A 27063-nucleotide genomic window follows, 5' to 3' on the forward strand; every position below is an offset into this window, starting at 1 on the left:
TCTGTTTCGCAATCCCATTACTGACGTAAATTTCAATAATCATTTTCCAAAAATTAATCTACTCTTACAGGTGAAATCAATGCAAATTGTGAGAACATTTAAATTTTTTCAATTCTTTTTATAATCATGATCTATGCTTTGGTTTTTGTACTATAACAATACAGTGATGCTATAAGCTATAATATAGGGCCGTGATGGTGAATCTATGGCACGTATGCCAGAGGTGGCATGCCAGAGGTGGCATGCAGAGCCCTCTCTGTGGGCACATGCGCCATCACCAGCCAGCTCTTCCGGTTCTGTCACGTGCATGTGCACCGGCCAGTTGGTCCGGTGCGCATGCGCACTGGCCAGTTGCTCTCTTCTGGGTTCTGGCACACACATGCAAACCAGCCAGCTGGTCTTTGCAGATGCATGCCGGAACCCAGAAAAGAGCAGCAATCTGGTGCACATGTGCGTGACAGAACCGGAAGAGCAGCTGACCAGCAAGAGCATGCACACTGGCCAGCTGCTCTCTTCTGGGTTATGGTGTTCCGGTGCATGCACGCACCAGTTTCGTCACTTAGTGCCAAAAAGGTTAACCATCACTGATCTAGGGTATATCTGGCTAGGAGTCTAGAACACTGATTTGTGCAAAAGTGTTTTGGGAAACAAAAATGATTTGAGAAAATCATACAACTATTTAACAGATTTAACAGATTAACAGAGTTGGAAGGGACCTTGTAGGTCATTTAGTCCAGTGGTCACCAACAGGTGGTCCATGGACCACTGGTGGTCCGCGAGAAAATTTTGGTGGTCCACAGAAAAATTATTTGCTTTTTTTATTTTGCACTAAATCAGGGGTCCTACAGCCCCTGGGCTGGATACGTGCAATGAACATTTGTGTTGCTGAAAACACCCTTTGGGTCTTTTTGTGTGGGTCGGAGGGAGGCAGAAATTCCGACTCAGGGTCTGTTTCAGCCTCCTGTTGTGGGGCTTTGGGCGAAGGCTGGGCGGAAGTGCCGCTGGTGGTGAAGAGTCTGAGGGCCTTGTTCCAGTGGACTGAATCATGGTCTGGAACTGGCTGACCACCTCAGCCCACTGAGCCTCCAGGCACCGGTACCTGGCCTTGCACTCCCGCAGGTCTTCCCTCTGCTTGGAAAGCCTATGCTCCTAGTCCTCAGTGAGGTGCTTCTGCTGAGCCTCCTTCTTGATCAGATCCAATTTGAACAGAGCTGTTTTGCCAACTCTTTCTCACGGTGGCTGCTTAGCTCCAACAACTGCTTCCTGTTGGGGCCCTAAGGAGCCCGGGCGGGCAGGCGAAGAGTGGCTGGGAGGGGATATTATTTGCTGCCAAATTTCAATGCTATAGAACTGGAATCTACAAAGTTTGGTTTAGGTCTACAAATTACATGCTATTGCTTTAAAGAAAGAATTGCAAATTCTATTAACTTTATTTTCCTGAACAGAATCCAGGTAGCCTTTAAGTTGTTTCATTATTTTATGTATTGACTGTATAGTGCTATATAGGCATTTCTTTTTTAAAAAAAACTTTAAAAGTTTTACATATATGAAGTAATATATACACGATCTTAATTGTTATGGCATCAGGGGGAATTCTTCAAAAACTGACAAATAAAACTATATCCATTAGGGCTGTGCCCACTTAGAATTGGTTTAAAATGGTGTTTTAGAACTTGTAGAAGCACTGGTGTCTGGCTTTCATGAAAAAAAGCCTGACTTTTTTCAGTGAGACAGAAAAAAGATGCTTCTGCTGCTTTCAGAAAACCATTTAAGTTTTGTTTTGTGTCTTTGTGTTGACTCCTGAGGACTGCTGAAGCAAATCCCTGAAGTTATCTTGGCAAAACTTTCAGAAGTTTCACTCTGTGATTAATATATTGGATATCTTTTAATAATGTGGTGGGTATGTTAAGCATTATTACAAGTAGTCCCTACTTAGCAACTACTCCTTCAGCAACCATTTGATGTTAAAATGGTGCTGAAAAAGAAGACTTATGACCAGTCCTTGAAGTTGTGGCTGTCACAGAATCCCTATGGTCATGTGATCACAATACGGGGGCCTGGCAACTAACATGATGGTTGCCATATCCCAGGGTCTGGTGATTGTTATTTGCAACATTGATTGTGACCTTTCCATCAGACAAGCAAAGTCAATGGGAAGCTGGCAGGAAGTCACAAGTCGTGATCACATGACATCATGCTTAACCTGAAGTAATTTGCTTAATGACTGCAGCTGGAATTGATGAACTAACATCATTAGTTAAGTGCAGTCATATGATGTTTCAGTTTGCAACCATATCATTTAGTGATGGAGCTGAGGGTTCCAATTGTAGTTGGTAAGTGAGGACTACCTCTACATACTAAGTTTCTATTGAATCTCCCCCCCTTCCCCGCCACTCTTTTTTTCTGTACCCATCCACATTCTATTGGAAAAAATGTAGTGAAACAATTCTCTTTCAGGATCAATCCTCCCCTAATCATTATTGGTGATATTCAATTATGCTTTTTCAGGTTTGTTTCATGTTTTATTTCATCTATGTATTTTTATGCAGTACAATTTTTGTGAATGATTTTTCTAGTAGATTACAGAATATTTCCGATTGTGCTGATACTGAAGTGCTGTTGAATAAACAAGCAAACATTTTTAAGCAGATTATTTAATCATGCATTCCTGTTTGGAAGTAGCTTGAAAATGTCATTGTATACTTGTGCATATTGTTTATAATTCAAACTTTCAAAGCATAAACTAACCATATGTTACAGTTTATGTTTAATATTCTGTAGTAATAATGAGGATGCTGTGCTTAAATTGAAAAATAGAAATTTGTTCCTCTTTATGTTTGTTTGTTTTTCAGCAAGCACAACCTAACACAGACTGGCGTTTTTCTCAGGCTCAGAGACCAGGAACTAGTGGGTAAGTTGGTTTACACAGATAAGGTACTCTATAAATGGATGTTACTTTTGTGCTATAAAAGTGCATGAAAATATCTTGGGAAGTAGTAGACTTTTCTAGATCTTTATCAATTGGAACATGCTGGAATATGTACGAAGATTAAAGTGTGAAGTCTGGTTCTTATGTAAACTCATTTTTGCATGGCCCCAAAATAGCATGCATATATATATTCCAAAAATATTCCAATATGTTTTCTACGTATAGATACAAAAATGAAGCTAAAATTGTTTAACATATTTCACTAATGAACAGTAAGAAATAAAATAGAAAACTACATTTTGTTATTTGCCAGTTCAAACTGTATTAGTAACATTCACATGCAAAATTTCAGATATTTGTTCAGATATTTCAGATATGTAGATATTGAACCCTTGTCATGGTCTGACCACTCGCTCCTTCGACTTGACTTTCTGACCGCCGCACCCCGTCGCAGGGAGGCGGAACCGACCAGGTGGTTCCGCCCCAGGCGCCTGATGGACCCTGATAGGTTCCAGATGGAGCTTGGGCCATTTCCTGAGACTCTAGCTCATGACTCGGCTGATGACCTGGTGGCCGCCTGGGATAGGGCGGCTGCCGGGGCTTTGGACCGGGTCGTGCCTTTGCGGCCTCTGACCCGGCACCGAACTCACTTAGCTCCTTGGTTTTCTGAGGAGCTGAGGGAGATGAAGCGCCGGAAAAGACGCCTAGAGAGCGGTTGGAGGGCCAGTCATTCCGAGTCTGACTTGACACTGGTAAGGTCTCATATTAAGACCTACCTAGTGGCGATAAAAGCGGCGAAATCTAGCTATTTTGCCGCTCTTATCGCGTCATCAGATAACCGCCCAGCCGCCCTGTTTAGGGTGACCCGCTCCCTCCTCCATCTGGGAGCGCGGGAGGACCCCTTGCAGGGCCGAGCTGAGGATTTTGTACAGTATCTGGATGATAAAATAACTCAGATTCGGGAAGACTTGGCCGCCGACTGGGTTAGTTCAGACGAGATGACTGAGGCAGGTCTTGAGAGTGTTATCTGGGAGGAGTTCGATCCTGTGGCTCCCGAGGACGTGGACAGGATCTTGGGATGGCTGAACGCAACCACATGTTTATTGGACCCGTGTCCCTCCTGGTTGGTGCTGGCTTTCCGGGAGGTTACACGAGGCTGGCTCCAGGGGATTATTAACGCTTCTTTGAGCGAGGGTGTCCTGCCGGCCGCCTTGAAAGAGACGGTGGTGAGGCCTCTCCTCAAGAAGCCATCCCTGGATCCGGCTGTTTTGGCTAACTATCGTCCAGTCTCCAATCTTCGCTTTATTGCGAAGGTTGTTGAGAGTGTGGTGGCACGACAGCTTCCCCGGTACCTGGATGAAGCTGTCTATCTGGATCCGCTCCAGTCCGGCTTCAGACCTGGGTACAGCACGGAAACGGCATTGGTTGCGTTGGTGGATGATCTCTGGAGGGCCCGGGATAGGGGTTATTCCTCTATCATGGTCCTATTAGACCTCTCAGCGGCTTTTGATACCATCGACCATGGTATCATGTTGTGCCGGCTGGAGGGACTGGGAGTGGGGGGCACCGTTCTGCGGTGGTTCTCCTCCTATCTCTCCGACCGGTCGCAATCTGTGTTGACAGGGGGGCAGCGGTCGACCCCAAGGCGCCTTGTTTGTGGGGTGCCGCAAGGGTCCTCTCACCCCTCCTGTTCAACATTTATGTGAAGCCGCTGGGTGAGATCATCCGTGGTTTTGGGGTGGAGTTCCATCAGTACGCTGATGATACTCAGCTGTACATTTCCACCCCAGACCATCCCAATGATGCCTTGGAAGTGATGTCCCAGTGCCTGGAGGCCGTGCGGGTCTGGATGGGGAGAAACAGGCTTCGACTCAACCCTTCCAAGACCGAGTGGCTGTGGCTGCCGGCGTCCCGGTATAGCCAGCTGACGCCATCGCTGGTTATTGGGGGCGAATCATTGGCCCCCACAGAGAGGGCCCGCAACTTGGGCGTCCTCCTGGATGCGCGGCTGTCTTTAGAGGGGCATATGACAGCCGTGGCCAGGGGGGCTTTTTGTCAGGTTCACCTGATACGCCAGTTGCGCCCCTTTCTGGACCGGGACTCCCTACGCATGGTCACTCAAGCACTCGTCACTTCTCATCTGGACTATTGTAATGCTCTCTACATGGGGCTCCCCTTGGGGTGCACCCGGAGGCTCCAACTGGTGCAGAATGCGGCTGCGCGGGGGATTATGGGAGCGACGGGGCGCTCCCATGTGACTCCTCTCCTGCGCGAGCTGCATTGGCTTCCGGTGGACTTCCGGGTGCGCTTCAAGGTGTTGGTGATCACCTTTAAAGCGCTCCATGGCTTAGGGCCAGGGTACTTACGGGACCGCCTTCTGCCACCAATAGCCTCCCACCGGCCGGTTCGCTCCCACAGAGAGGGCCTCCTCAGGGTGCCGTCGGCCAGACAATGCCGGCTGACGACCCCCAGGAGGAGAGCCTTCTCTGTGGTGGCACCTACCCTATGGAACAATCTACCCCCAGAGATACGAGTGATTTCCGACCTCCGGATTTTTCGTCGGGCCCTAAAAACTTATTTTTTTCAGTTAGCCGGTCTGTCCTGATTTTAGGGTTAGTTTTAAAATTTTAATATTTAATTTTAAATTGACAAGTTTTAAATTATGGGCCAAATTTATAAATTATTTTAACTTTATTTTTTAACCGTGATGTTTGTATAGATGTTTCTTATCTGGCTGTTCACTGCCCTGAGTCCGAAAGGAGAAGGGCGGTATAGAAATTCGAATAAATAAATAAATAAATAAATAAATATTTTGTTCCTTTCAGAGAGTTATGATAGAAAAATATAGTCTAAAAAAATGAAAACTCTAGTGGTTGGAGGAGGGGCCTCAGATTCTGAATGCAAATTTTGTTGCCTTGACCACAACCCAATTTTTCCTCTCTTGCTTCCAGCTTTGGGTTGGAAGTGAACTTTGAGATCTAAGGTCACCTGTTCAGTGCAGACATTCCTTTCTGTAGCTTCTTCTAATGAAAGAATGTCACTGCTTCCATAGGTTGTCTCTTCCATTCTTGAACAACCCTAACTTCTATAATATTTTTTTGATATCCAGCCACAATCTACTTTTTTAAAAAAAAATTGATTTATATGCCGCCCTTCTCCGGAGACTCAGGGCGGCTTACAATGTGTTAAGCAATAGCCTTCATACTTTTGTATATTTATACAAAGTCAGCTTATTGCCCCCACAAACTGGGTCCTCATTTAACCTACCTTAGAAAGGATGGAAGGCTGAGTCAACCTTGAGCCTGGTAAGATTCGAACCTGCAGTAATTGCAGGCAGCTGTGTTAATAACAGGGTGCTACTTTGTTATAATTTATACTACTGTTTCGTTTGTATTCTAAATTCTTCCTTTAGAACTTTGAAACATTGTAGATAATGGCACTGTAATAGTTGTATAAAAGTTAAACTTCTTTTAAAAGAAGAAAAGGGGGAGAGCCTTCTCTGTGGGGGCACCTGCCATCTGGAACGAGCTCCCCCCGGAGATACGGAAGATCCAAGACCTACGCACCTTCCGCCGCGCCCTAAAAACGTTTTTATTCCAACAGGCTGGTCTGGCCTTATTCTCTCCCTTTTAAATTGGCCTTTAAATTGGCTTTTAAATTGGTTTTTAAAATCTCTTTTAGATAAATTTAGATGTTTTAATCTTTGAACCTAAACCTAAATGATTTAATCTGTTCTAATAGTTTTTAACTTTTATATGTCTTTGTATTTATTTATGGCTGTTCACCGCCCTGAGTCCCTCGGGAGTAGGGCAGTATACAAATATGAAAAATAAATAAATAAATAAATAAATAAATAAATAAATAAATAAATAAATAAATAAATAAAAGAAACTTAATATTTTTCATTGTTTATGTAGAATACAATGATGTGAAGGGAACAGAAATACTCAGAGCCCTCAAAAGTGATTTTCTCACCCAAAAAGGGAGAAATAGGCCAACCTCTTAAAGCAGTACCAAAAGAGATAGAACAGGTATGCAAGTCAAAATAGGCAAGGAATTACTAAGAGCACATTATCCACCCTGAATGAGTACAAATCACCTGGACCAAATGGTTTATATCCAAGGATTCTGAAGGAGCTGGCAAATGTGATCTTGGAACGACTGAATGAAATCTTTCAGAGCTTCTGTAGCACAGAGAAACTATCAGAAGACTGAAAAAGAGCTGATGTGGTTCCAACCTACAAAAAGGGGAAAAACATAGATCAGAAAACTATAGGCAGATCAGCTTTACATCAATACCTGGGAAAATCCTGAAAAGATAATCAAGTGGTAGATTTTTGAGCAGGGAACTAGGTATGTCTAACCTATCAAAGAGAAGAATTAGGGATAACATGATAGCTGTTTTCCAGTACTTGAGGAGCTGTCACAGAGGGGGCTTTTTTTTCCAAAGTATCTGTGGGCAGGCCAAGAAGTACTGTAATGGGTGGAAGCTTGTTAAAGAAAGAGCCAACCTAGAACCAAGGAAAAGTTGCCTGACAGTGAGACCAGTTAATCAATGGAACAGCTTGCCTCCCAAAGTTGTAGGTGCTCCATTGCTGGAGGTTTTCAGGAATGGACCGGGCAACTATTTGGTTTGGATGATATAAGTAGTTCTCGGCTTACTGCCATTCATTTAATGATCATTCAAAGTTATAACGGCACTGAAAAAAGTGACTTATGACCATTTTTCACACTTATGATTGTTACATCATTCCCATGGTTGGGTGATCAACATTTGGATACTTGACAACTTAACAACTGTGTAACTAACTTAACACAGTGATTCATTTAACATTTGTGGCAAGAAAGGTCATAAAAATAACTCACTTAACAACTGTCTAGCAACAGAATTTTGGGGCTCAATTGTGGTAGTAAGCTGAAGACTACCCATATAAGGTCTCCTGCCTTGAACAGGGGGGTTGGATTCGAAGACCTTCCAGGTCCCTTCCAGCCCTATAATTCTATAATTCTTACAGTCAAGCAATTTAATTTAATTTAATTAATTTAATTTAATTTAATTAATCATATTTCTATGCCGCCCAACTCCCAAGGGACTCTGGGCGATTTACAACAGAAATAATACAAACAGTGAACATATTTTTTTAAAAAAAAACATTATAAAAGCATTTTAAAAACATTAAAAATGCATGCACACCATCCATGGCTGGATCTTGCAAGATTGAACAGCGAGATCAACAGCCCCAGGCCTGCCGGAAGCAATAGTTTATTCCTGATTTCTCCAGCATCACAATGACTTGAAGGAGGCAAATCTTCATTATTTCAATAGCTCCTTGACACAGTCACATTGTCACCAACCCATCCCTCTGTTAATTCAAAATATAGATATGCTATGTAGATAATAAATTCATCATAACAGAAAAGAACAATTAGAATACACATAACATCTAATAAACAGCATTCATAGAATATTTATAGAATCAAGTTCAGAAAACAAGAAAACAAAAAATCCCCTTCCCTAAACATTCTCATTAGCAGACAAACCACAGGCTTCACTGAAGATCGACTCACAAAAAGTCAAATCTTCTATAGTATAAAAACAGCAAAAAGAATAAGTTGACTAAAGCCTACAAAATCAGAAATAAAATATTATAAGACACCCATTATAAAATATTATAAAACACCCATGTATTACACTGTATTATAATACAGTGGATTATACTTTCATTTTGTTGCATCCTGGCTGAGTCTTGAGTTTGGGGATCCCGTCAGAAACCTTTTAATCTATTTGGATTTGAAACTGTGTAGTGAAGTATAGGTTACTTCATTTTAGAAATTTATTGTATTTCAATTTTTGTATTTTTAGTAGGTTTGTTTATTTATAACTTTTATAGTCTGCCAATTGTACCTAGGACAGGATTATTGCAAGGCACAGATCTGGGAAAGGCTACAATCAAATTTCTGCTGCACTGAAGGTTGCTAAGAGCACAGTGGCCTCCTTTATTCTTAAATGGAAGATGTTTGGCACAACCCAGACTCTTCCAAGAGCTGGCCGCCCAGTCAAATTGAGCAATCTGGGGAGAAGGGTCTTAGTAAGAGAGATGACCAAGGACCCAATGGTCACTCTGACTGAGCTCCAGGGTGGATAAAAATCAATGATTTTTTTTAAAAAATAAAAAAAAATCAGATTTTTTTTATTTAAATTGGATTTTTTTTATTTTTATTGAATTTATTTTAATAAAAAACTTTTGGGGTAAAAATCTATCGTAAGATAGTTTTCTATTTAAGATACATAAATAATTTAGTTTACTCAGCATGAAATGGAGCTTAGTTATATAGCATGAGGCTGTATATTCTGCAACACTGGGACTATCGGTGAGTCAACAGTGGGTCAAAGGAGTAGCAGAGATGACAGTTGCTCTTTAAAAATTATGATTTAAATCAACTCGATTTAAATCAAGCCTTTTTACTAGTGATTTAAATCATGATTTAAATTGTGATTTAAATCAACTCGATTTAAATCAAATCCACCCTGCTGAGCTCCAAAATCCTGTCTGGAGATGGGACAGAGTTTCAGAAGGACAACCATCAATGCAGCCCTCCACCAATCTGGGCTTTATGGCAAAGTGATTAGAGAGAAGCCTCTCCTCACCGCAAAACAAATGAAAGCCTGTTTGCAAAAAACCACCTGAAGGACTCTCAGACTGTGAGGAACAAGATTCTCAAACCAAAATTGAACTGTTTGGCCTCAATTCTAAATGTTATGTCTGGAGGAAACCAGAGACCATTCATCACCTGCCCAATATCATCCAGATTACAGATTAACAGAGTTGGAAGGTACCTTGAAGGTCATCTAGTCCAACCCCCCCCAAGCAGGAGACCCAGGACCGGGGGTGAAATGCTCCCAGTTCAGACTGATCCAGTAGCGATGGTGGCGAGTGGTTCGGAGAACCGGAAGCAAAAATCCCTGCCCCCACCCCCCATGCCCAGCTGAGCTGTGCGATCACCAGAGGCTTTTTTTTTTATTTTTAAAAGCATTTTTTCTGCCGAAGAGGTTGTAGAAAAAATGCTTTTAAAAGAAAAAAAAGCCTCTGACAACCAGGCAACTCAGCTGGGATCGTCAGAGGCTTTTCAAAGCATTTTTTACAACCTCTTCGGCCGAAGAGGTTGTAGAAAAAATGGTTTTAAAAGTAAAAAAAAAAAAAAAAGTTGGGCACGCCCACTCAGTCACATTACCCCCCACCAAGCCATGCCCACAGAACCAATAGTAACAAATTTTACATTTCACCACTGCTCTACACCATTTCTGACAAATGGCAGTCCAATTTCTTCTTAAAAGCCTCAAGTGATGAAGCTCCCACAATTTCTGAAGGCAAGCTATTCCATTGGTTGATTGTTTTCACTATCAGAACATTTCTCCTTATTTCTAAGTTGGATCTCTCCTTGATCAGTTTCCATCCATTATTCTTTGTCTGGCCTTTGGGTGCCTTGGAAAATTGCTTGACCCGTTCCTCTCTGTGGCAGCCCCTCAGATATTGGAACACTGGTATCATGTCTCCTCTGGTCCTTCTCTTCACTAGACTAGCCATACCCAGTTCATGTAACCATTCTTCATATGTTTTAGTCTCCAGTACCCTAATCATCCTGGTTGCTCTCCTCTGCACTTTTTCTGGAGTCTCAACATCTTTTTTATAGTGTGGTGACCAAAACTGGATGCATACTCTAGGTGTGGTCTTACTAGGGCTTTATAGAGTAGTATTAGTACCTCACTTGATCTTGATTGTATCCCTCTGTTAATGGAATTTAGGATTGCATTGGCTTTTTTAGCTGCTGCTGCACACTGCTGGGTCATATTTAGCTGGTTGTCCACTAAGACTCCAGGATCCCTCTCACAGTTACTGCTATTGAGCCTGGTTTCCCCCTTTTGGTTTTTCTTACCTAAGTGTAAGACTTTACTTTTCTCTACATTGAATTTCATTTTGTTAGATAGGGCCCAGTGTTCAAGTCCGTCAAGATCCATCTGGATCTTGAGCCTATCTTCTAGAGTGTTAGCTATTCTTGTCAGCTTAGTATCATCTGCAAACTTGGTGAGTTCCCCTTCTATTCCCTCATCTAAGTCGTTTATGAAAATATTGAAGAGTATTGGGCCTAAGACGGAATCTTGTGGCACCCCACTGCTTACTTCTTTTTTAAAAAAATTGTTTTATTGAATTTTTTCAATTAAACAATCATTATTCAACTCTTGTGCATGACTGTTACCATTTACGTATCATCATACTAGTATTCACCTATACTCTATATATTTTTACTAAATCTACATTCTATTATTTTCCTTTTTTTCTATTTTCGATCCAATTATACAGTGGTGGGATTCAATTTTTTTAACAACTGGTTCTGTGGGCGTGGCTTGGTGGTCATGTGACTGGGTGGGTGTGGCTTGCTGGTCATATGGCCGGGTGGGCGTGGCTAGCTGGTCATGTGGCTGGGTGGCCATAGCTATGTGTATAGGGACTATTCAGAGGGCTGAAAAAAGTCATTTCTGAACTGTCCTCACACTTTTGACTGGTCCTCACACTTATGACCATCCTCACATTTATGCCAGTTGCAGCATTCTTAACAACCGTGTCACTCATTTCACAACTGCTTCTCTTCACCATGGTGATGATAGGGCAAAAAACGTAAAATGTGAGGACAGTCGTAAGTGTGAGGACTGGTCAAAAGTGCAAGGACCAGTCAAAAATAACTTTTTCAGCCCTCTGAGTAATCCATATGCACATAGGGACTATCAGAGGGCTGAAAAAAGTGATTTCTGACAGTTGCTCGCACTTTTGACCAGTCCTTGCACTTATGACTGGTCATCATTTATGCCTGTTGCAGCATTTTTAACGACTGTGTCATTCATTTCACAACTGCGGTGCTTCATGTGACCGGGTGGCCGTGGCCAGGTGGTCATGTGGCATCGCTTCTTTGCCCTAATAACAGTTTGCTGCAATTTAATTTAATTTAATTTAATTTAATTTAATTTAATTTAATTTAATTTAATTTAATTTAATTTAATTTAATTTAATTTAATTTAATTTAATTTAATTTAATTTAATTAATTTAATTTTTTAATTTAATTTAATTTATCATATTTCTATGGTCATAAGTGTGAAAAACGGTCATAAGTCACTTTTTCCAATGCCATTGTAACTGTTGTAAATCAAGGATTACCTGTACAAAAATACAAAAAGCTTCTTTGCTTGTAAAAAGCTGCCCTAAATACCTGCAAACTGGAGTTACAAATCAGGGAGGTGCCAGAGCACCTTGAGGTATTAAAATAGTTAAAATGCAATGATAACTATCAGCAGCCAACTCTTGCTCATAAAGTGAATCCCTTTAGCAGAGAGGTCATTTAAGCTCTCCAGAATGAAGCAAAGGAGCAAACAGAGTATCTGTTGCTTGTTAAACCAATTACCAGAACAAATAGACACAGAACTAGTCAGATTTCCAAAGCTGCTTCTTTTCAGGAACAGGGATTAACATTTTCCCTTCCAAACAAAGCCGAATAGGGAAAATTATCTCATCACTAAACACAGGATTAAACATCACCAAGCACAGAATTAAACTTCACCAAAAACCAGTTTTAGACCAAAAGTCAGAAAGGGTATGTAAACTCACGTTTGAATGTCAATCTTTCTAGCTAGTCAATAAGCCTTGCTGAATGTCACTCATCTTGGTTCCTTGTCATTAAAAGCTTCTGCTTCGTTATTTAATTATTTCTTCAAAGTGCTGATCATTGCACCCTGGCTGGAAGAACTCCAACAGGGGAGTATTTCCTCCCAACAGCAGTGTAAAAAGCTTAAAACAACCCTTCCCCTTTAAGAAAGTCAAGCAAAAAAAAAACCTCCGAGAACCTCCGGAACTGGAAGCAACAGTAAGTCTAGGCATACTGCCAGAGAGGCAGTTTCTGTAAGCAGGGCAATAAAGATTAGGCTAGGAAACAACACCGAATGTTGTAATTCCTTACAGGATTAACCCTATAAAGCGGAAAAAAACAAAAGGAGATTTCTTTTAACAACTGGTTCTCCAAATTGCTTAACTACTTAAGTACTTAACAACCGCTTCTACCGAACCAGTGAGAACCGGTAGAATCCCACCACTGCAATTATACCATTTCTCCCATATTACGAAAAAATCTGAGTCCATCAACCCTTTCAATTCAAGTGTCATTTTGTCCATCTTGGCACAATCCAATATCTTTTTAATTATTAAATCTTCAGAGGGTATTTTTGAGCTTCTCCAACATTGCGCGAAGGCCAATCTTGCCGCAGTAATGCCCCCCACCTTTCCAAATCTACTTTTATTTGTTGTATTAATTTTACATAATTGTCTTCCTTAATTGAAGAACACCTCACTGTCAGCCAAATTTCTAAATATTTGATTCTTCTCGTAATCTGTAGTCCCAGGTTTTTCTCTAATTCTTTTCCCTGTTGTAATGCTACGTTTTTCACTATCATTTTGGTTTTTGTCTTGTTAATTTTAAGGCCCGCTACTTCCCCATATTTTTCTATCTCCCGTATTAAGATGGGTCCTGTCTCCTTTGGGTCCTCCCAAAAAAATACCAGATCGTCTGCAAACGCCTTTAATTTGTATTCTTCCCTTCTAATTTTAGTTCCCTTAATCTCTGGATTTGCTCTAATTTTAATCAATAACGATTGTAATGTCAGAATGAAAAGCAGAGGCGACAATGGGCATCCCTGGCAAACTCCTTTCTTTATTTCAAATGTTCTTGTGATTTCTCCATTTATTATTATGCTTGCTTTTTGGGAAGAGTAGATTGCTTCAATCATTTGTTCAAATTTATCACCGAATTTCATTTCTCTAATTTGCCTAATAATGTATTTCCAATTTAAATTGTCAAATGCTTTTTGAGCATCCAGAAAAACAAGTGCAACTTGCTTCTCTGGATGTGTTTCGTAATGCTCTAATATGCTCAGTACTGTTCTTGTGTTATCTCTGATTTGTCTTGATGGGAGAAAACCATTTTGGTCGGAGTGAATAATCTCATTTAATATCTTTTTCATCCTTCCTGCTATAATAGTCACAAAGATTTTATAATCTGCATTCAAAAGTGAAATTGGCCTGTATTTTTTAATTTGATTTGCATCAATACCTTCTTTCATGATCAATGTGATATATGCTTCTCTCCACGAGACAGGCATTTTTGCTTCCATCAAGGCCTCATTATACACTTCTAAAAGTATAGGTTCTACTAGTTCTCCCATATTTTTATAAAATTCTCCTGGTAGGCCATCTGGTCCCGGGGTCTTATTGTTTTTTGTCTTTGGATTGCTTCTTTTAGCTCTGTTTACTGTTATTTCCCTATTTAGTAACGTTCTCTTTTCTTCCTCCAGGATGGGCATACTTTCCTCTTTTAAATAATCATTTATTTTTTCTATTTCAATTTCTTCCTGATTATATAAGTTCTCAAAGTATTTTAATACAATCTTTTTAATTTCTTCTTTGTTTTGTAAATTTCCTGCCTCGTCTTGTAATTGATGTATTATCCTACTTTCTCCTTCTTTTTTTAATTTATATGCCAACCACCTCCCCGGCTTATTTGCATTCTCAAAATAGTATTGTTTCACATATTTAATATTTTTAACATGTTCTGTTTGTTCTATTAAATTTAATCTGTGTTTAACTAATGTTAATTCTTCATTTAATTGTATATCGCCTGGCCTTGTTTGAATTTTTTTTTCTAACTGCTTTAATTCTTTCACTAGTATGTCCTGTTGTTTCCATTTTTCCTTATTCCTCTTTGACATATATGATATTGTTATATGCTTTTATTGTGTCCCATAGGTCCTGTAAAGAGGTGTGTTGTTTTTTATTTAGATCGAGAAATAAATGCTTACTTCTTTCCATGTAGACAGTCAGATTCTGACTGTCTGCTGATATCCTGCCTTAGTTTTGTGTCCCTCTTTCCATTTTTTGTACTTGTCCTTTTTGTCTTTTAATTTGTCAGAGAGATCTTTGTGTAGCCATGCTGGTTTCTTCTTGGATTTCTTGTTTTTCTTTCTCAGCGGTATTGCGCTAGTCTGGGCTTTTATGATCGTATTTTTCAGGGTTTCCCAAGATTCTTGAGTTGTTTTCCCCTTTAGGATTTTCATTCAAGGAATCTTTCCCAAGTTATCTCCGAGTTTATTAAAATCAGCTCTTTTAAAATCTAAGACTCTGGTATCATTTTGTTCTACTGCTTGTGTTTGTGTTACGTTGAATTCTAGTATGACATGGTCACTCACACCCAAGGTTCCTGCAGTTTCAACTCCCTCTATCACTTCTTCTCTGTTTGTAAGAATTAAGGCCAGTATGGCTGTCCCTCTAGTTCCCTCCTCTACCTTTTGGACAACAAAGTTGTCAGCTAGGTTGGTTAGGAACCTATTTGATTTTTCACTTGGTGCAGAATTAGTTTTCCAATTGATATCAGGGTAATTGAAGACCCCCATTACTATTGTAGTGTGTTTCCTACATATATTTGTTAGTTGGGTGGCAAAAAGGATATCTATTTTTTCTGCTTGATTGGGTGGCCTATAGCAGGGGTGAAATCCAGCAGGTTCTGGCAGATTCTGGAGAACCGATAGTGGAAATTTTGAGCAGCTCAGAGAACCAGTAGCAGAAATTTTGAGTAGTTCAGAGAACTGGTAGCGGAAATTTTGAGTAGTTCGGAAAACCGGCAAATACCACCTCTGGCCCCAGAGAGGGGTGGGAATGGAGATTTTGCAATATCTTTCCCCTGCCATGCCCACCAAGCCACACCCACCAAGCCACACCATGCCCACCAAGCCATGCCCACAGAACAGGTAGTAAAAAAAATTGGATTTCACCACTGGCCTATAGTATACACCTATGGCCATGTCATTCTTTTTGTCTTTTATGTTGACCCATATGCATTCTAGGAGGTTTTTGTCTTTGATTTCATGCAATTCTGTCGCAATATAGTGGTCCTTTACATACAGTGCAACTCCACCTCCTCTTTTATGGGGTCTGGTTTTCTTGAAGAGTTTGTATCCTTCTATCAGTATGTTCCAGTCATGGGTTTCGTCTCACCAAGTTTCTGTTATTCCTACTATGTCATATCTACCTTCGTGTATTAATAGTTCAAGTTCACCCTGTTTGTTCCCCAGACTTTGTGAATTTGTTTATAGGCACTTGAGGTCTTTATGCCTGCCTCTGGTATGCTTCCTATGTCTCCTATTTTGTATTTGAGTTTGTCTTCCTTCTATCCCTCCTTACTTTGTTATTTGCCTTGCTTTCTAGTGTTTTTTGCTTGGAATTAGGTCTTGGAGATCCCAAAGACTGATCGCCCTTCCCCCTCAATTTTAGTTTAAAGCCCTCCTGATAAGTTGAGCCAGTCGTTTTCCAAAAACATTCTTCCCAGTGTTTGTGAGGTGCAACCCCTCCCTTGCCAAAAGCCCATCTTGGAGGTAGCACAGACTATAGTCCAGGAATCCAAAGTTTTTTTGGCAACACCAACCCTTTAGCCAGTGGTTCACTTCTAGAATTCTTTGTTCTCTTGCTGGATGTTGTCCTTTCATTGGCAGTACAGATGAAAAATCTACTTGTGCACCTAAATCCTTGACTTTCTTGCCTAGCTGCTCATAATCATAATCCTTTTTTGTGTCATTCGTCCCTACATGTAGTAGTAGAAAGGGGTAATAGTCTGTTGGCTTTATTATTTTGGTTAGGTTCTCAGCCACATTTTTAATTTTAGCTTCAGGGAGACAACGTACCTCTCTGGATTGACTGACTGGTCTACAGACAGCAGGTTCTGTTCCCTTGAGAATTGAATCTCCTATCACCAACACTCGCCTTTTTTTTCCTTGGTAGGTTTGTGGTGTTTTTCTATCTATCACATTTGGTGGTGCTACTTTTTAAGGGACATTTGATGGTGCTTCTCTATGTGTCTGCATGTTTTCTTCTAGTGAGAGTCCATGATATCGATTGCTTAGCAGCAGTGGGGCTGCTTCAGAGTGGGTTGGTTTGGACAGGAGTTTTGTACTAGGTTTGTTTGTTTTTTCTATGAGTGACATGTTTCCATCTGTCTTTTTCCTCTAAGGAGTCAACTCTTTTAGAAGTTGTTTGGTCATTATTATGTTCAGTTTGGGCATATTCTTTTTGCAAGATTTGGGGTTTCTCATTTTGTAGGTCGAGTTTCAGAGTGGTTAAGAGTTTCCTCTAGACCCTTACTTTTTCTTCTAGAACTTGATTAATTTACATTTGGTACATATGTAGTTTGGGTATTCTATGGGCATAAGTATATACATACTTGTATGTATATAAGTGGAACATTTTCTGCACAGAGGTGGGTTTCAACAGGTTCTGACCAGTTCTGGAGAACCGGTAGCAGAAATTGTGAGTAGTTCGGAGAACCGGTAGTAAAAATTCTAACTGGCCCTGTCCCCATCTATTCTCTGCCCACAAGTCCCAGCTGATCAGGAGGAAATAGGGATTTTGCAGTAACCTTCCCCTGGAGTAGGGTGGGAATGGAGATTTTACAGTATCTTTTCCCTGCCACACCCACCAAGCCAGAACCGGTAGTAAAAAATTTTGAAATCCACCACTGGTTCTGCAGATCACAATAGTATCAGTTTCTTCTTCCATGAGTGGGTTTACAAAAAATTGAGAATGAAAGTATAGAGGGTTTTTCCACAGATTTTTAAAAAGGATACAATTTGGGATACTGATGTTCTAACAGATCATTTAAAATTTAAAATTTGTGGGACTCAAGTCTAGCTAAAGTTTAAGGTTCTAACATTTAAAGAATGCCTAGTTTAAGGATTTAAAGTTCTACAGTTCAAATTGTCTAGTTTAAAATTTTAAGGGTCTAACAGATCATTTAGATTATCCAATTTAAATTTTTTTTAGCGTTGAGTGGGCTTAAGTGTGAGGTTCATTCTTAGCCTGTACTGGAATGTTCTTTGATTGTCCCTTCCTTCTTGTGAACCCTTTCCTCCCTGCTTTCTTGTGGGCTTGATTTATCTCTTACTTCTCTGCCTTTACATGTTCTGTACTTGCTATTGTCTACTTGCCTTTGATTTTCTTTTGCCTTGTATCCTGTGTTGTCTTTTTATCCTCCCTTCCTACTTGTTTTTCTCCTGCCACTATCGGGTATTCAGCTCTCCCTGCTTTTCTCAGTCCACCCTCCCTCACCTGTTGGTCTCCCACGCTGTCCTGTTGTTGTTCTCAGTCACCGGTTCACTAATCCGCTGTGCTGAAATGCTCCACCAACAGCAGCAGCCTCCAGTTGCACCGATGCTCCCCCTTTGCTTTCCACGCTCCATTTTCCTAATGACAATATGTTTGTAACAGGAGATACAAATAGAAAGGAATAATACATGTGATACAAAAGCACAATATATATGTTACAGGAACCTAATGATTACAGAATAACAAGCTTTTACTAAATCTAGTATATCAGTATTTTATATTCTATCTTTATTATTGTTTCCCTACACTCCCTGCTCCACAGCGGGCCCCACACGCTCACTGGCTTGCCTCCTTGTTCTTTGCCGGTGTGTTTTGCCTCTCCGCTCACCTTGCTTCAATGGGCCTCTGTGCTCTTGGGAAGGCCTCTCGGGTGCAGCTGGGCTTCCCTCAGCAGGCCAAGTTCGCTGTGGATCGTTTTCCTCCTATTTCTTCAGTCTTTCCTCTCCTTTTCCTTTTTTCTCTATGATTTATTCTATGATTTGTCTTTCCCTCCCCACCTCTCCTCCTATCATTTATCTTACTTTAGTAGAAAGTTTTCTCTTCTTTTAACTCCCTGTGATGTAACTATGCTTCCTCCGTTGCCGCCATGATGAATCCCAATGAAATCCCAACTGAAAAAGGAGTTGCTAAAAAAAGAATTTGGTACTGGACATGAGAGTAGTGGAAGGCATAGATTCATAGGGTAATATTAGATAACCATTAAATAAATGTCTGTATAAGGTTAAAAAGAAAAATATCTTTTCTTTAAAATGATTTAATTTTTCTATAAAAATTTTCATTTGTAAAATAGTGGTTGGCTACTTCTTGGTATTAAGAAAAACTATGAATAGTAAAACATCCTACTTTCCTAACTGTTCATGTACGTATATGTTTCTGCATTAATATGTGTAAACTGAACAAAATATGTATAATTTTGTAATGTTGAACTATGGGTACTTAAGGAAAATCTGATACTGTATCCTAAAAGACCAGAGTCAAAGTCAATAGAAAGAATTGTTTATTACAGAAATACTAAAGAGTGTTTCAAACTAATATTGAAGGACAAAGAATCATATATTAAAGAGATGTTAATAAATTGGAGGAATTAAAATTATACCCACCCAAGTCTCATAGAACTTGATGCCAGTCTTCTCATCATCTTGGTAGCCCTTTCTGAGCTTCTTCCAGTTTCTCCTTGTTCTGTTTGACAAAATTGGACATAGTATCTATGCTGTTACTAATATGCACCCAAACTTTACTTTTAACAACTGCCTCTTATTTTTAGCTAATCAGGATGCTTCTTACATCCATTACTGCCATGTAAGGTTGCTCCCATCCTATATCATGCCAGATACAGATCTGTTAATTTCTCTCTCTCTTAAATTTGATTCAGTACATTTTGGCCCTTCAACCATGTGTGTGTCAACTTCAAACCAAACCTGGCAGTAGCCATCTTTCTGTTTCACAGTTGCCATACAGTGGGGGAAGCGGGGAAGGAGGTTGGAATGCCTTACTAGACACAACGGAGAATGTTCTTGTGAGAACCAATGCCATCTCTACTAGCAACAGATAAGGTTGGGAAAGGAGTGCCTGGAGAGCCCGCCAATTAACCCAATTGACCAACATGACCTGTGAAACTTGGGGATGGGGTTACTTCCTAATTTAATTATAATGAAACTGTGGGAAAGATTTAGAATTGGTTTTCCTTTGAAGCTATGCTGATATGATGTACTCAATAAAGAAGACCTTTGAGAAGGAGTTCAGTCTCAGAGTTCTGATTTGCTTGGGTTCATTAGTCAGACATTAAACCAATTCTCCTAAAACAACCCTGGGGTCCTGAGCCCTGGCCACCCATCCAACACCACCAGAGGGGTGGAAAAGACTCAGGGAAAATCGGAGATGGAGAAGACGGAGGAAGCGACTGCTAACCCTAGCACTGCCCCAGCTGGGGCTGCGCAGCAGGCGAGCCACTCCGGTGAGGCGGCCCTCCCACTGGCAGCCAGGCTGAAGGTCTGTGTGGAAAGGACGGAAAGACCAGTGATGCAAGAGGATGCCCTAGCCACTGAGGATCTCTAGTGAGCAGAGTGGGAAGCCAGGCTCATGTGTGCCAAAGGCCACTGAAGTGGAATTTCCCCTGAGATCCCCTCGATTGCTGGCACTCTTGTCCTGAGATGGAAGGTGAAGAGGAATTCAAGTGGGATGTGCACAGGGAATGGAAGTACCTGACCGCCCTTCACAGCCCATCTGTGGAGTGACTGAGAGGTTTGACACATGGAGATCCAAAGGGTGGAACTGAACTGGGTTATCTGTGGTGACAGCAGCATGGCCAGCTCAACTGCTTCCAACCTGCCAGAGCACAAGGCCAACTCTAGCAGCCCAAGCAGCCAGTCCACCACCCTAGCCAGCCGGAGCAGTGAATCCACACCGAAGGCAGAGCCCCCCCCCCAGCAGCAATGATCAGCAAGTCCAGCAGGGCAACCTCAGCCTCCTCCTGGATGGCATGGGCATCCACCATGGCCTTGCTATCTGGGGCCAGCTGGTTCCCTGGGCCATGGGCACCCCCTCCACAGCTGGTAGACCAATGAAGGCCACATTTGATGTGGGCATTGGCATTCTTCCTTAACCAGGTGTGGGCCCATCTAGACTGCTATGCCCCAGCCTACCCATCAGATGTGGTGATAGTGAATGCCATGGCTGCCAACCTAGAGGGGGAAGCCACGGAGGGGGAGATGAAACTCCATGATGAAGACATGCCAGAATTGGGGAACATCGAAGCCTTCATGGGGGAGCTGAGAGCCAGATTTGAAGATGAATTCCAAGACCTGCAGGCTGAAGCCGATATCTGGGACCTAAAGCAGGGGGGTGTATGGGAAACATGTACCCCCTCCCCTTAATGAAGGACATGCTGGCCCATCTAGCAAAGGGGAAAATCTTCACCAAGCTGGACCTGAGGGAGGCGTATTACAGAGTGAAAATCAAAGAGGGAGACAAATGGAAGACTACTTTTAACTGCCCACTGGGCAGCTTCCAATTTAAAATAATGTTGTTCAGGCTCCAAGGGGCCCCTGCGGTTTGACTTCATGTTGAAATGCATCTCCAGAGAAAAGAATTTCCTAGTAGATGCTGTGTCCCGAATGCCCCAGTACAAGAGTAAGTGTGAGGAAGTGGTTAATGCCATCATCTCCATCCCCCAGAAAGCAGCACAAGTCACTATGAGGCAACAGACTCGGAGACAATCGAGCGAGTCGGAGGAAGAGCTAATTTGAAAACTCAGAGCCAAGCTGCAAACTGACCCCTGGTTCAGGGGCAACCAACAACTCCTGACCTCCCAAGATGGAAAGGCCCAAAGTTGTACATCCCCAGCACTCTCCGGGTCCAGGTTCTGCAAAGAAAGATGCTTGGGGGAATGTAAAATGGGCACTAACCAAAGCCACAGAGATGCAAAAGGAGCAAGCAGACAAAAGGTGATCCCCCCCAGAAGCAGTTTCACATAGGGGAGAAAGTTTATATCTCCACCAAACACTTAAAATTAAACCTGCCATGTAAAAAGCTGGCTCCTAAATTTATAGGACTTTTTCCTATTGTAAAAATCATTAACCCAGTCACAGTGGAGCTGAAACTCCCATGCCTGTCGGGGGAAATACATCCCGTTTTCCACAGTAGTTTATTAAAGCTGATAATAGGTTCAGAGCTAAGGCCAGTAGCTTAGAGAGCCCCAGGTCCCATCATAGTACAAGGAGAAACCCATTACAAAGTGAAAACAATCCTGGACTCTAGACTGTATAAGAGTAGGTTACAGTACTTAGTAGAGTGGAAGGGTTACCCCCTTTTGGAAGTCACTTGGGTGACGAGTCAAAACGTAAGAGCAGATAGGCTGATCAGAAAATTCCATGAGGGAATCCCCAAAAGCCAAAAGGACAGTCGGGGGATAGCAGGGGTGGCTAGAAAATATTTAACCTGTCTGCATTTGATATTTTCCAGATATGTCGCACTCAGTGGGCGGGGGAGAGCCAACTATCAACTTCAAACCAAATCTGGCTGCAGCCATCTTTCTGTTCCTCAGTTGCCACACAGTGGAGGAAGGGGGGAAGGAGGTTGGAATGCTTTACTAGACACAACAGAGAGCTTTCTTGTGAGAACCAAGGTCATCTCTACTAGCAATGGATAAGGTTGGGAAAGGAGTGCCTGCCAATTAACCCAATTGGCCAACATGACCTGTGATATTTGGGGATGGGGTTATTTCCTAGTTTAATTATACTGAAACCGCGGGAAATATTTAGAATTGATTTTCCTTTGAAGCTATGCCGATATGATGTACTAAATAAAGAAGAGTTCTGATTTGCTTGGGTTCATTAGTTGGAGCCTTGACATTGTAGATATTTTGGGCCTTTCTCTTTTTCTAAAGTGTTAGCCACTCCATTTGCAGCTATATCACCTAGCCACTTGCCCAGTGTTTTTCAAACGTGGCAACTTTAAGATGTGTGGACTTCAACTCCCAGAATTCAACTCCGGAACTCTGGGAATTGAAGTCCACACATCTTAAAGTTGCCAAGTTTGAAAAATTTTCAAATTCAAATTCAGAATAGAGCTGGAAGGAACCTTGGAGGTCTAGTCCAAGCACCCGCTCAAGCAGGAGACCCTATACTATTTCAGACAAGTGGTTGTCCACTCTCTTCTTAAAATCCTCCAGTGATGAAGCACCCACAACTTCTGAAGGGAAGCTGGGTTAATTTTAAATTTAATAAAGTTTGTTTTTTAAAATTAAAAAGAAAAAGAAAAAAGAAACATCTTCAAGAAAACAAGCAAACTCAGAGAACCTCAAGGATTCCTCAGTTCAACCCTGAGCTACAAATATTCTCTTTTATTGGTATTGTTCTTGTTGGGAAGTTTTTCCTTAATTCCAGGTTTCTTTGCTCCTTGATTAGTTTCTATTTATTGTTTCTTATCCTGCCCTCTGGTGCTTTGGAAAATAAGTTGACCCCCTGTTTTTTCTCAAATATTGGAACACTGCTACCATGTCACCTCTAGTTCCTTCTGTTCTCCAGACTATCCATACCCAAATCCTGCAACTGTTCTTCATACTTGTTAGTCTCCAGACCTTTAATCATGTTAGTTGATATTTTCTGCACTTTTCCCAAAATCTCAATATCTTTTTTGTAATGTGTTGACAAAACTGGATGCAGTATTTATAAAGCAGCATAATACTTCACAAGATTTTGATTCTATGCCTCTGTTTATACAACTAAGGATTGTATTGACTTTTTTGGCTGTTGACTCATATTTAAATGATCATCCACTAGGACTCGAAGGTCCCTCTGACAGTTACTGTTTTTGAGCCAGGTTTTGCCTAATCTGTACTTGTACCATTGGTTTTTCCTGCCTAAATGTAAAACCTTGCTTTTCTCCACGTTAAATTTCATTTTGTTGGATATGGCCCATTGTTCAAGTCTTGAACAATTTGGAAATACTGATCTAGCCCATATTTTACCATTTTACTCAGGAGGAAAATAATGGTTAGACTTGAATAATTAAGCCATTAAATCTCTAGCACATAATTTAAATTTGCCTAAAAGAGACAAGTAAAATCAAATCAAATATTTTTTTTATTTCTTATAAAGAAAAAAACATGCTTTATTATTCCTAGAGTGTTGAATGAGAAAACAAGCCAAGTGCTAGACACAGTCTGAGATAAAATTGAAAGTGAATTTCACTAATGGGATCTGAGGCAAACTGTTTGGAATAAGTTTCAGAGGAAAATTTGCAAAGGGTGATGTTGTATGATCAGAAACAAAATGACATGCAGAAAAGACTCATACACATGTCTGGATCTGAAACATCTGAATTAAGAGAGAATTAAGCATGCCATACCTGACCTGGAAAAACCTGGCTGGCAAGTAGGTGGCAGAAAGAAAGATGGACTACTAAACCCTTAATTGGCATCTCGCGACCATTTGGAGTTTTGCAGCCTGGTACAATGTTCACGTTCCACCCTTTAATTTCTGCTACTGAAGCAAGAGAAGAGTCGGCCTCTCCTGCCACAGAGGTGGAGTTGAGATGTTCCTCCCACTGCCAACAAATATCCCATCTGTTCCCAGGGTCTGGCTGTTTAATCCTGCAATAAATTCCACTTCCTGAGACTTGAGATTGGGGGATAGTGTATCATGCAGCTCTACTGCTAAAGCAGGGGTGTCGAACTCAATTTCATTGAGGGCCACATCAGGATTGGGTTTGATCCTGGAGGGCCGGGGGTGGGGGTGGGGGTGCCCATGGTGGGTTTGGCCATGGTGGGTGTGACAGGAAACCGCACCTTCGCAGACATGGTTTTATAAACTTATAAAAATAGCTAGGCATACATTTCTGTGATTTTGGTTTTTTAATACTTACTTGATCTATTTGATCACCTTATGAGAGAGAGACCAGATCAAGAAACTGACTCCATAGGAAGACTAGAACTATAAATTATTGACATAGGGTAGTAGCAGAATCCTGGAAGCCTGAAAGGTAAAATATTTTCCTTTTCCTCCCTACCTTCTGAGTCAAGGATGTCCTCCTGCAGTACTCTGGAAGCCCCATTTTGGGCCTGGGAGACCTCCTGGACCATTCTGGAGGCCAAAAGCTGTTGCTGGGGGAAAGGGGGGAAGTGTGTCCTGCCCATGCCCCATTTTTGCTAGAAGAGCAAGAAGAAGCGGGCTAGTCCTTTGCTATTTCCAGACTGGCCCCACCAGTGGTGGGTTCCTCCCGGTTCGGCCAGGTTCTCCCGAGCCGGTAGCGGTGACGATAGACATCACTGAACCGGTTCTGCCCCCCCACCCCCCGTGACCCACCGCCCCCGATGCCCCTCCACCCCCGCATTATTCTTACCTTTTATTTGCCCCCACCCCCAATCTATTGCTGCCTCCTGAGTCCCAGCTGATGGCTAGAGGGAAAAAAACTGTTTAAACTCTTGCCCCGGGGCTTCAAAGGGCTGCCCTACAGCTGATCAGTGTTAAAAGAAAACAAATGAGTAGACCAGTGCCTGCAAAAATACATGAGTAGATCAGTGCCTGCAAAAATACATGAGTAGATCAGTGCCTGCAAAAAATAAATGGGTAGATCGGTACAGCTCTGCAAGCAGTTAAAAGCCTGGTAGACCAGTACCTCTGCTAAATCCTAAATAATTGTCACATGACCATCAAGCCACACCCACAAAATAAGAGCCTGTAGTACAGTGGACTAAAGCACTGTTATTAACATCTGCTGCTTGCAATTACTGCAAGTTCAAATCTCACCAGGCTCAAGGTTGACTCAGCCTTCCATCCTTTCAAAGGTAGGTGAAATGAGGACCCAGATTGTGGGGGCAATAAGCTGACTTTGTATAAATATACAAAAGTATGAAGGCTATTGCTTAACGCATTGTAAGCCGCCCTGAGTCTCCGGAGAAGGGCGGCATATAAATTAAAGCAAAAAAAAAAAAAAAAAGCCAAGCCCACAAAACCGGTAGTAAAAAAATTTAGAACCCACCCCTGGGCCCCGCGGGCCATATCTAAGCACCCCGCAGGCGGGATCCAGCTCGCAGGCCTTGAGTTTGACAAGCCTGTGCTAAAGGAACCAGAGTAAATGCTGCTGTTTCAGAACTGGAACAGAAACAGGAATTCTGCCCAGATTTTGCCTACCTTTGTACTTCCGGTGAACGGAATACATGACTAGCAGAGCTGCTTTTGTTTAAGGGAGGGTGGATATAAATCTTACAAATCGGACTGGTGCTAATCCTGCTATTGGGGAGGGGCAAGGTCATCCACAGAAATTATTCCAATAGTTGGAAAGCTCTCATAGACAACATGGTTGATTGCAGTTTGTGTGCATAGCACATGCAGCTCACATATCAATTTTTGTTACATGCTTGTTGTTGGATTTTGGGGGTGGGTCTTCATTTCAGTATGGCCTCCTGATGGCTTCATGGGGTGCACACAATTATTATTTTTTACATGTAGACAACATATATGATTTGTACTCAATCAGTTAACATTTGAAAACCAAATGGCAGTGTTGGAAGAAATGTCCATCTGGGTTCAGTTCCAAGTGGGGAGAAAGATACTGGAAACATGGAGACTGCTTAATGATGGACAGGACCACATGGTTTGAGGTCCTGGGCAAAAAAGAGCACATGGGTGAGAGAGGGAGAGAGATTTATATCCTCTCTTGGGCCCCACCTTGGAGCTTCCTGTTCCTGTGTAAGAAATGTACTCTGATTGGTTGTCAGACTCCCATGGGGCCATGCAGGGGTAACTTTATCTTGAGTCCCAGGCTTGGTTGAATCTTGCTGGGTGATGATGTAATGAAGGGGCTTTGGGCAATTCCTATTATGGCTTAATGGCTTTGTCCTGGTTTGGATCTTGAGTGAGGGCTAATCCTATCATGTCCTGAAGACCATGTCTTTTGTGTTGTAGATAAGATGGCCCAGCCTTTTTCTTGTCGATAGGTTGGCACCAAAATATGTGCTTGGGGGGGGGCAGGGAGCTGAGGCTCTGAGTTTGTCTTTAGAAATATGTTTCCCCTTTAAGGAAAATATAATATTCTGGCTTTTTAATATTTCCTAGAATATTTCATTTTCCTAGGAAAGGGGTGGGTGCTAACTTCCTACAGCAGCACGACAGAATGTGATTAATGTTGCTAGTTTCTGGGCAAGATCTATTTAATTTGTACATATTTAAATCTTGTAATTAAAATTTTAAATTTTATGTCATGTAGTATGCCTTATTTTAATTGTGATTATTCTGACTATGGGAAGCCTCCCCCCACCCAATTAAATATTTTGGGGAACATTAAAAGAGGCAGAATGTTATATTTCCCCAAAGGAGAAATGGAGAAACATGTTCTTGAAGGCAGAAAGCAGCCCCCGTCTCCCTGCCATAGGAAAACAGCTTCAA

At 41.6% G+C, this 27063-nt stretch overlaps 2 long non-coding RNA genes across 3 annotated transcripts; one reads left to right on the plus strand and one right to left on the minus strand.

Moving 5' to 3' along the window:
* Window positions 1-2634: 2634 nt before the first annotated feature.
* LOC132710450 (uncharacterized) lies at window positions 2635-22504 on the plus strand. 2 transcript variants are annotated; one of them, XR_015733540.1, is made up of 2 exons: window positions 2635-2911; window positions 22139-22504. It is a non-coding gene; the product is annotated as an uncharacterized LOC132710450 (long non-coding RNA). The 2 variants fall into 2 exon arrangements; XR_009621204.1 differs by lacking the exon at window positions 2635-2911 and adding an exon at window positions 12821-12842.
* On the minus strand, window positions 6828-19362 carry LOC148114794 (uncharacterized). The gene is made up of 3 exons (XR_015733542.1): window positions 19279-19362; window positions 18122-18256; window positions 6828-7167 (listed from the first exon to the last, which is right to left on the minus strand). It is a non-coding gene; the product is annotated as an uncharacterized LOC148114794 (long non-coding RNA).
* Window positions 22505-27063: the final 4559 nt, after the last annotated feature.

This window comes from Pantherophis guttatus, chromosome 3 (genome assembly GCF_059756535.1).
Source record: "Pantherophis guttatus breed Tessera chromosome 3, ASM5975653v1, whole genome shotgun sequence".
Classification (NCBI taxonomy): domain Eukaryota; kingdom Metazoa; phylum Chordata; class Lepidosauria; order Squamata; family Colubridae; genus Pantherophis; species Pantherophis guttatus.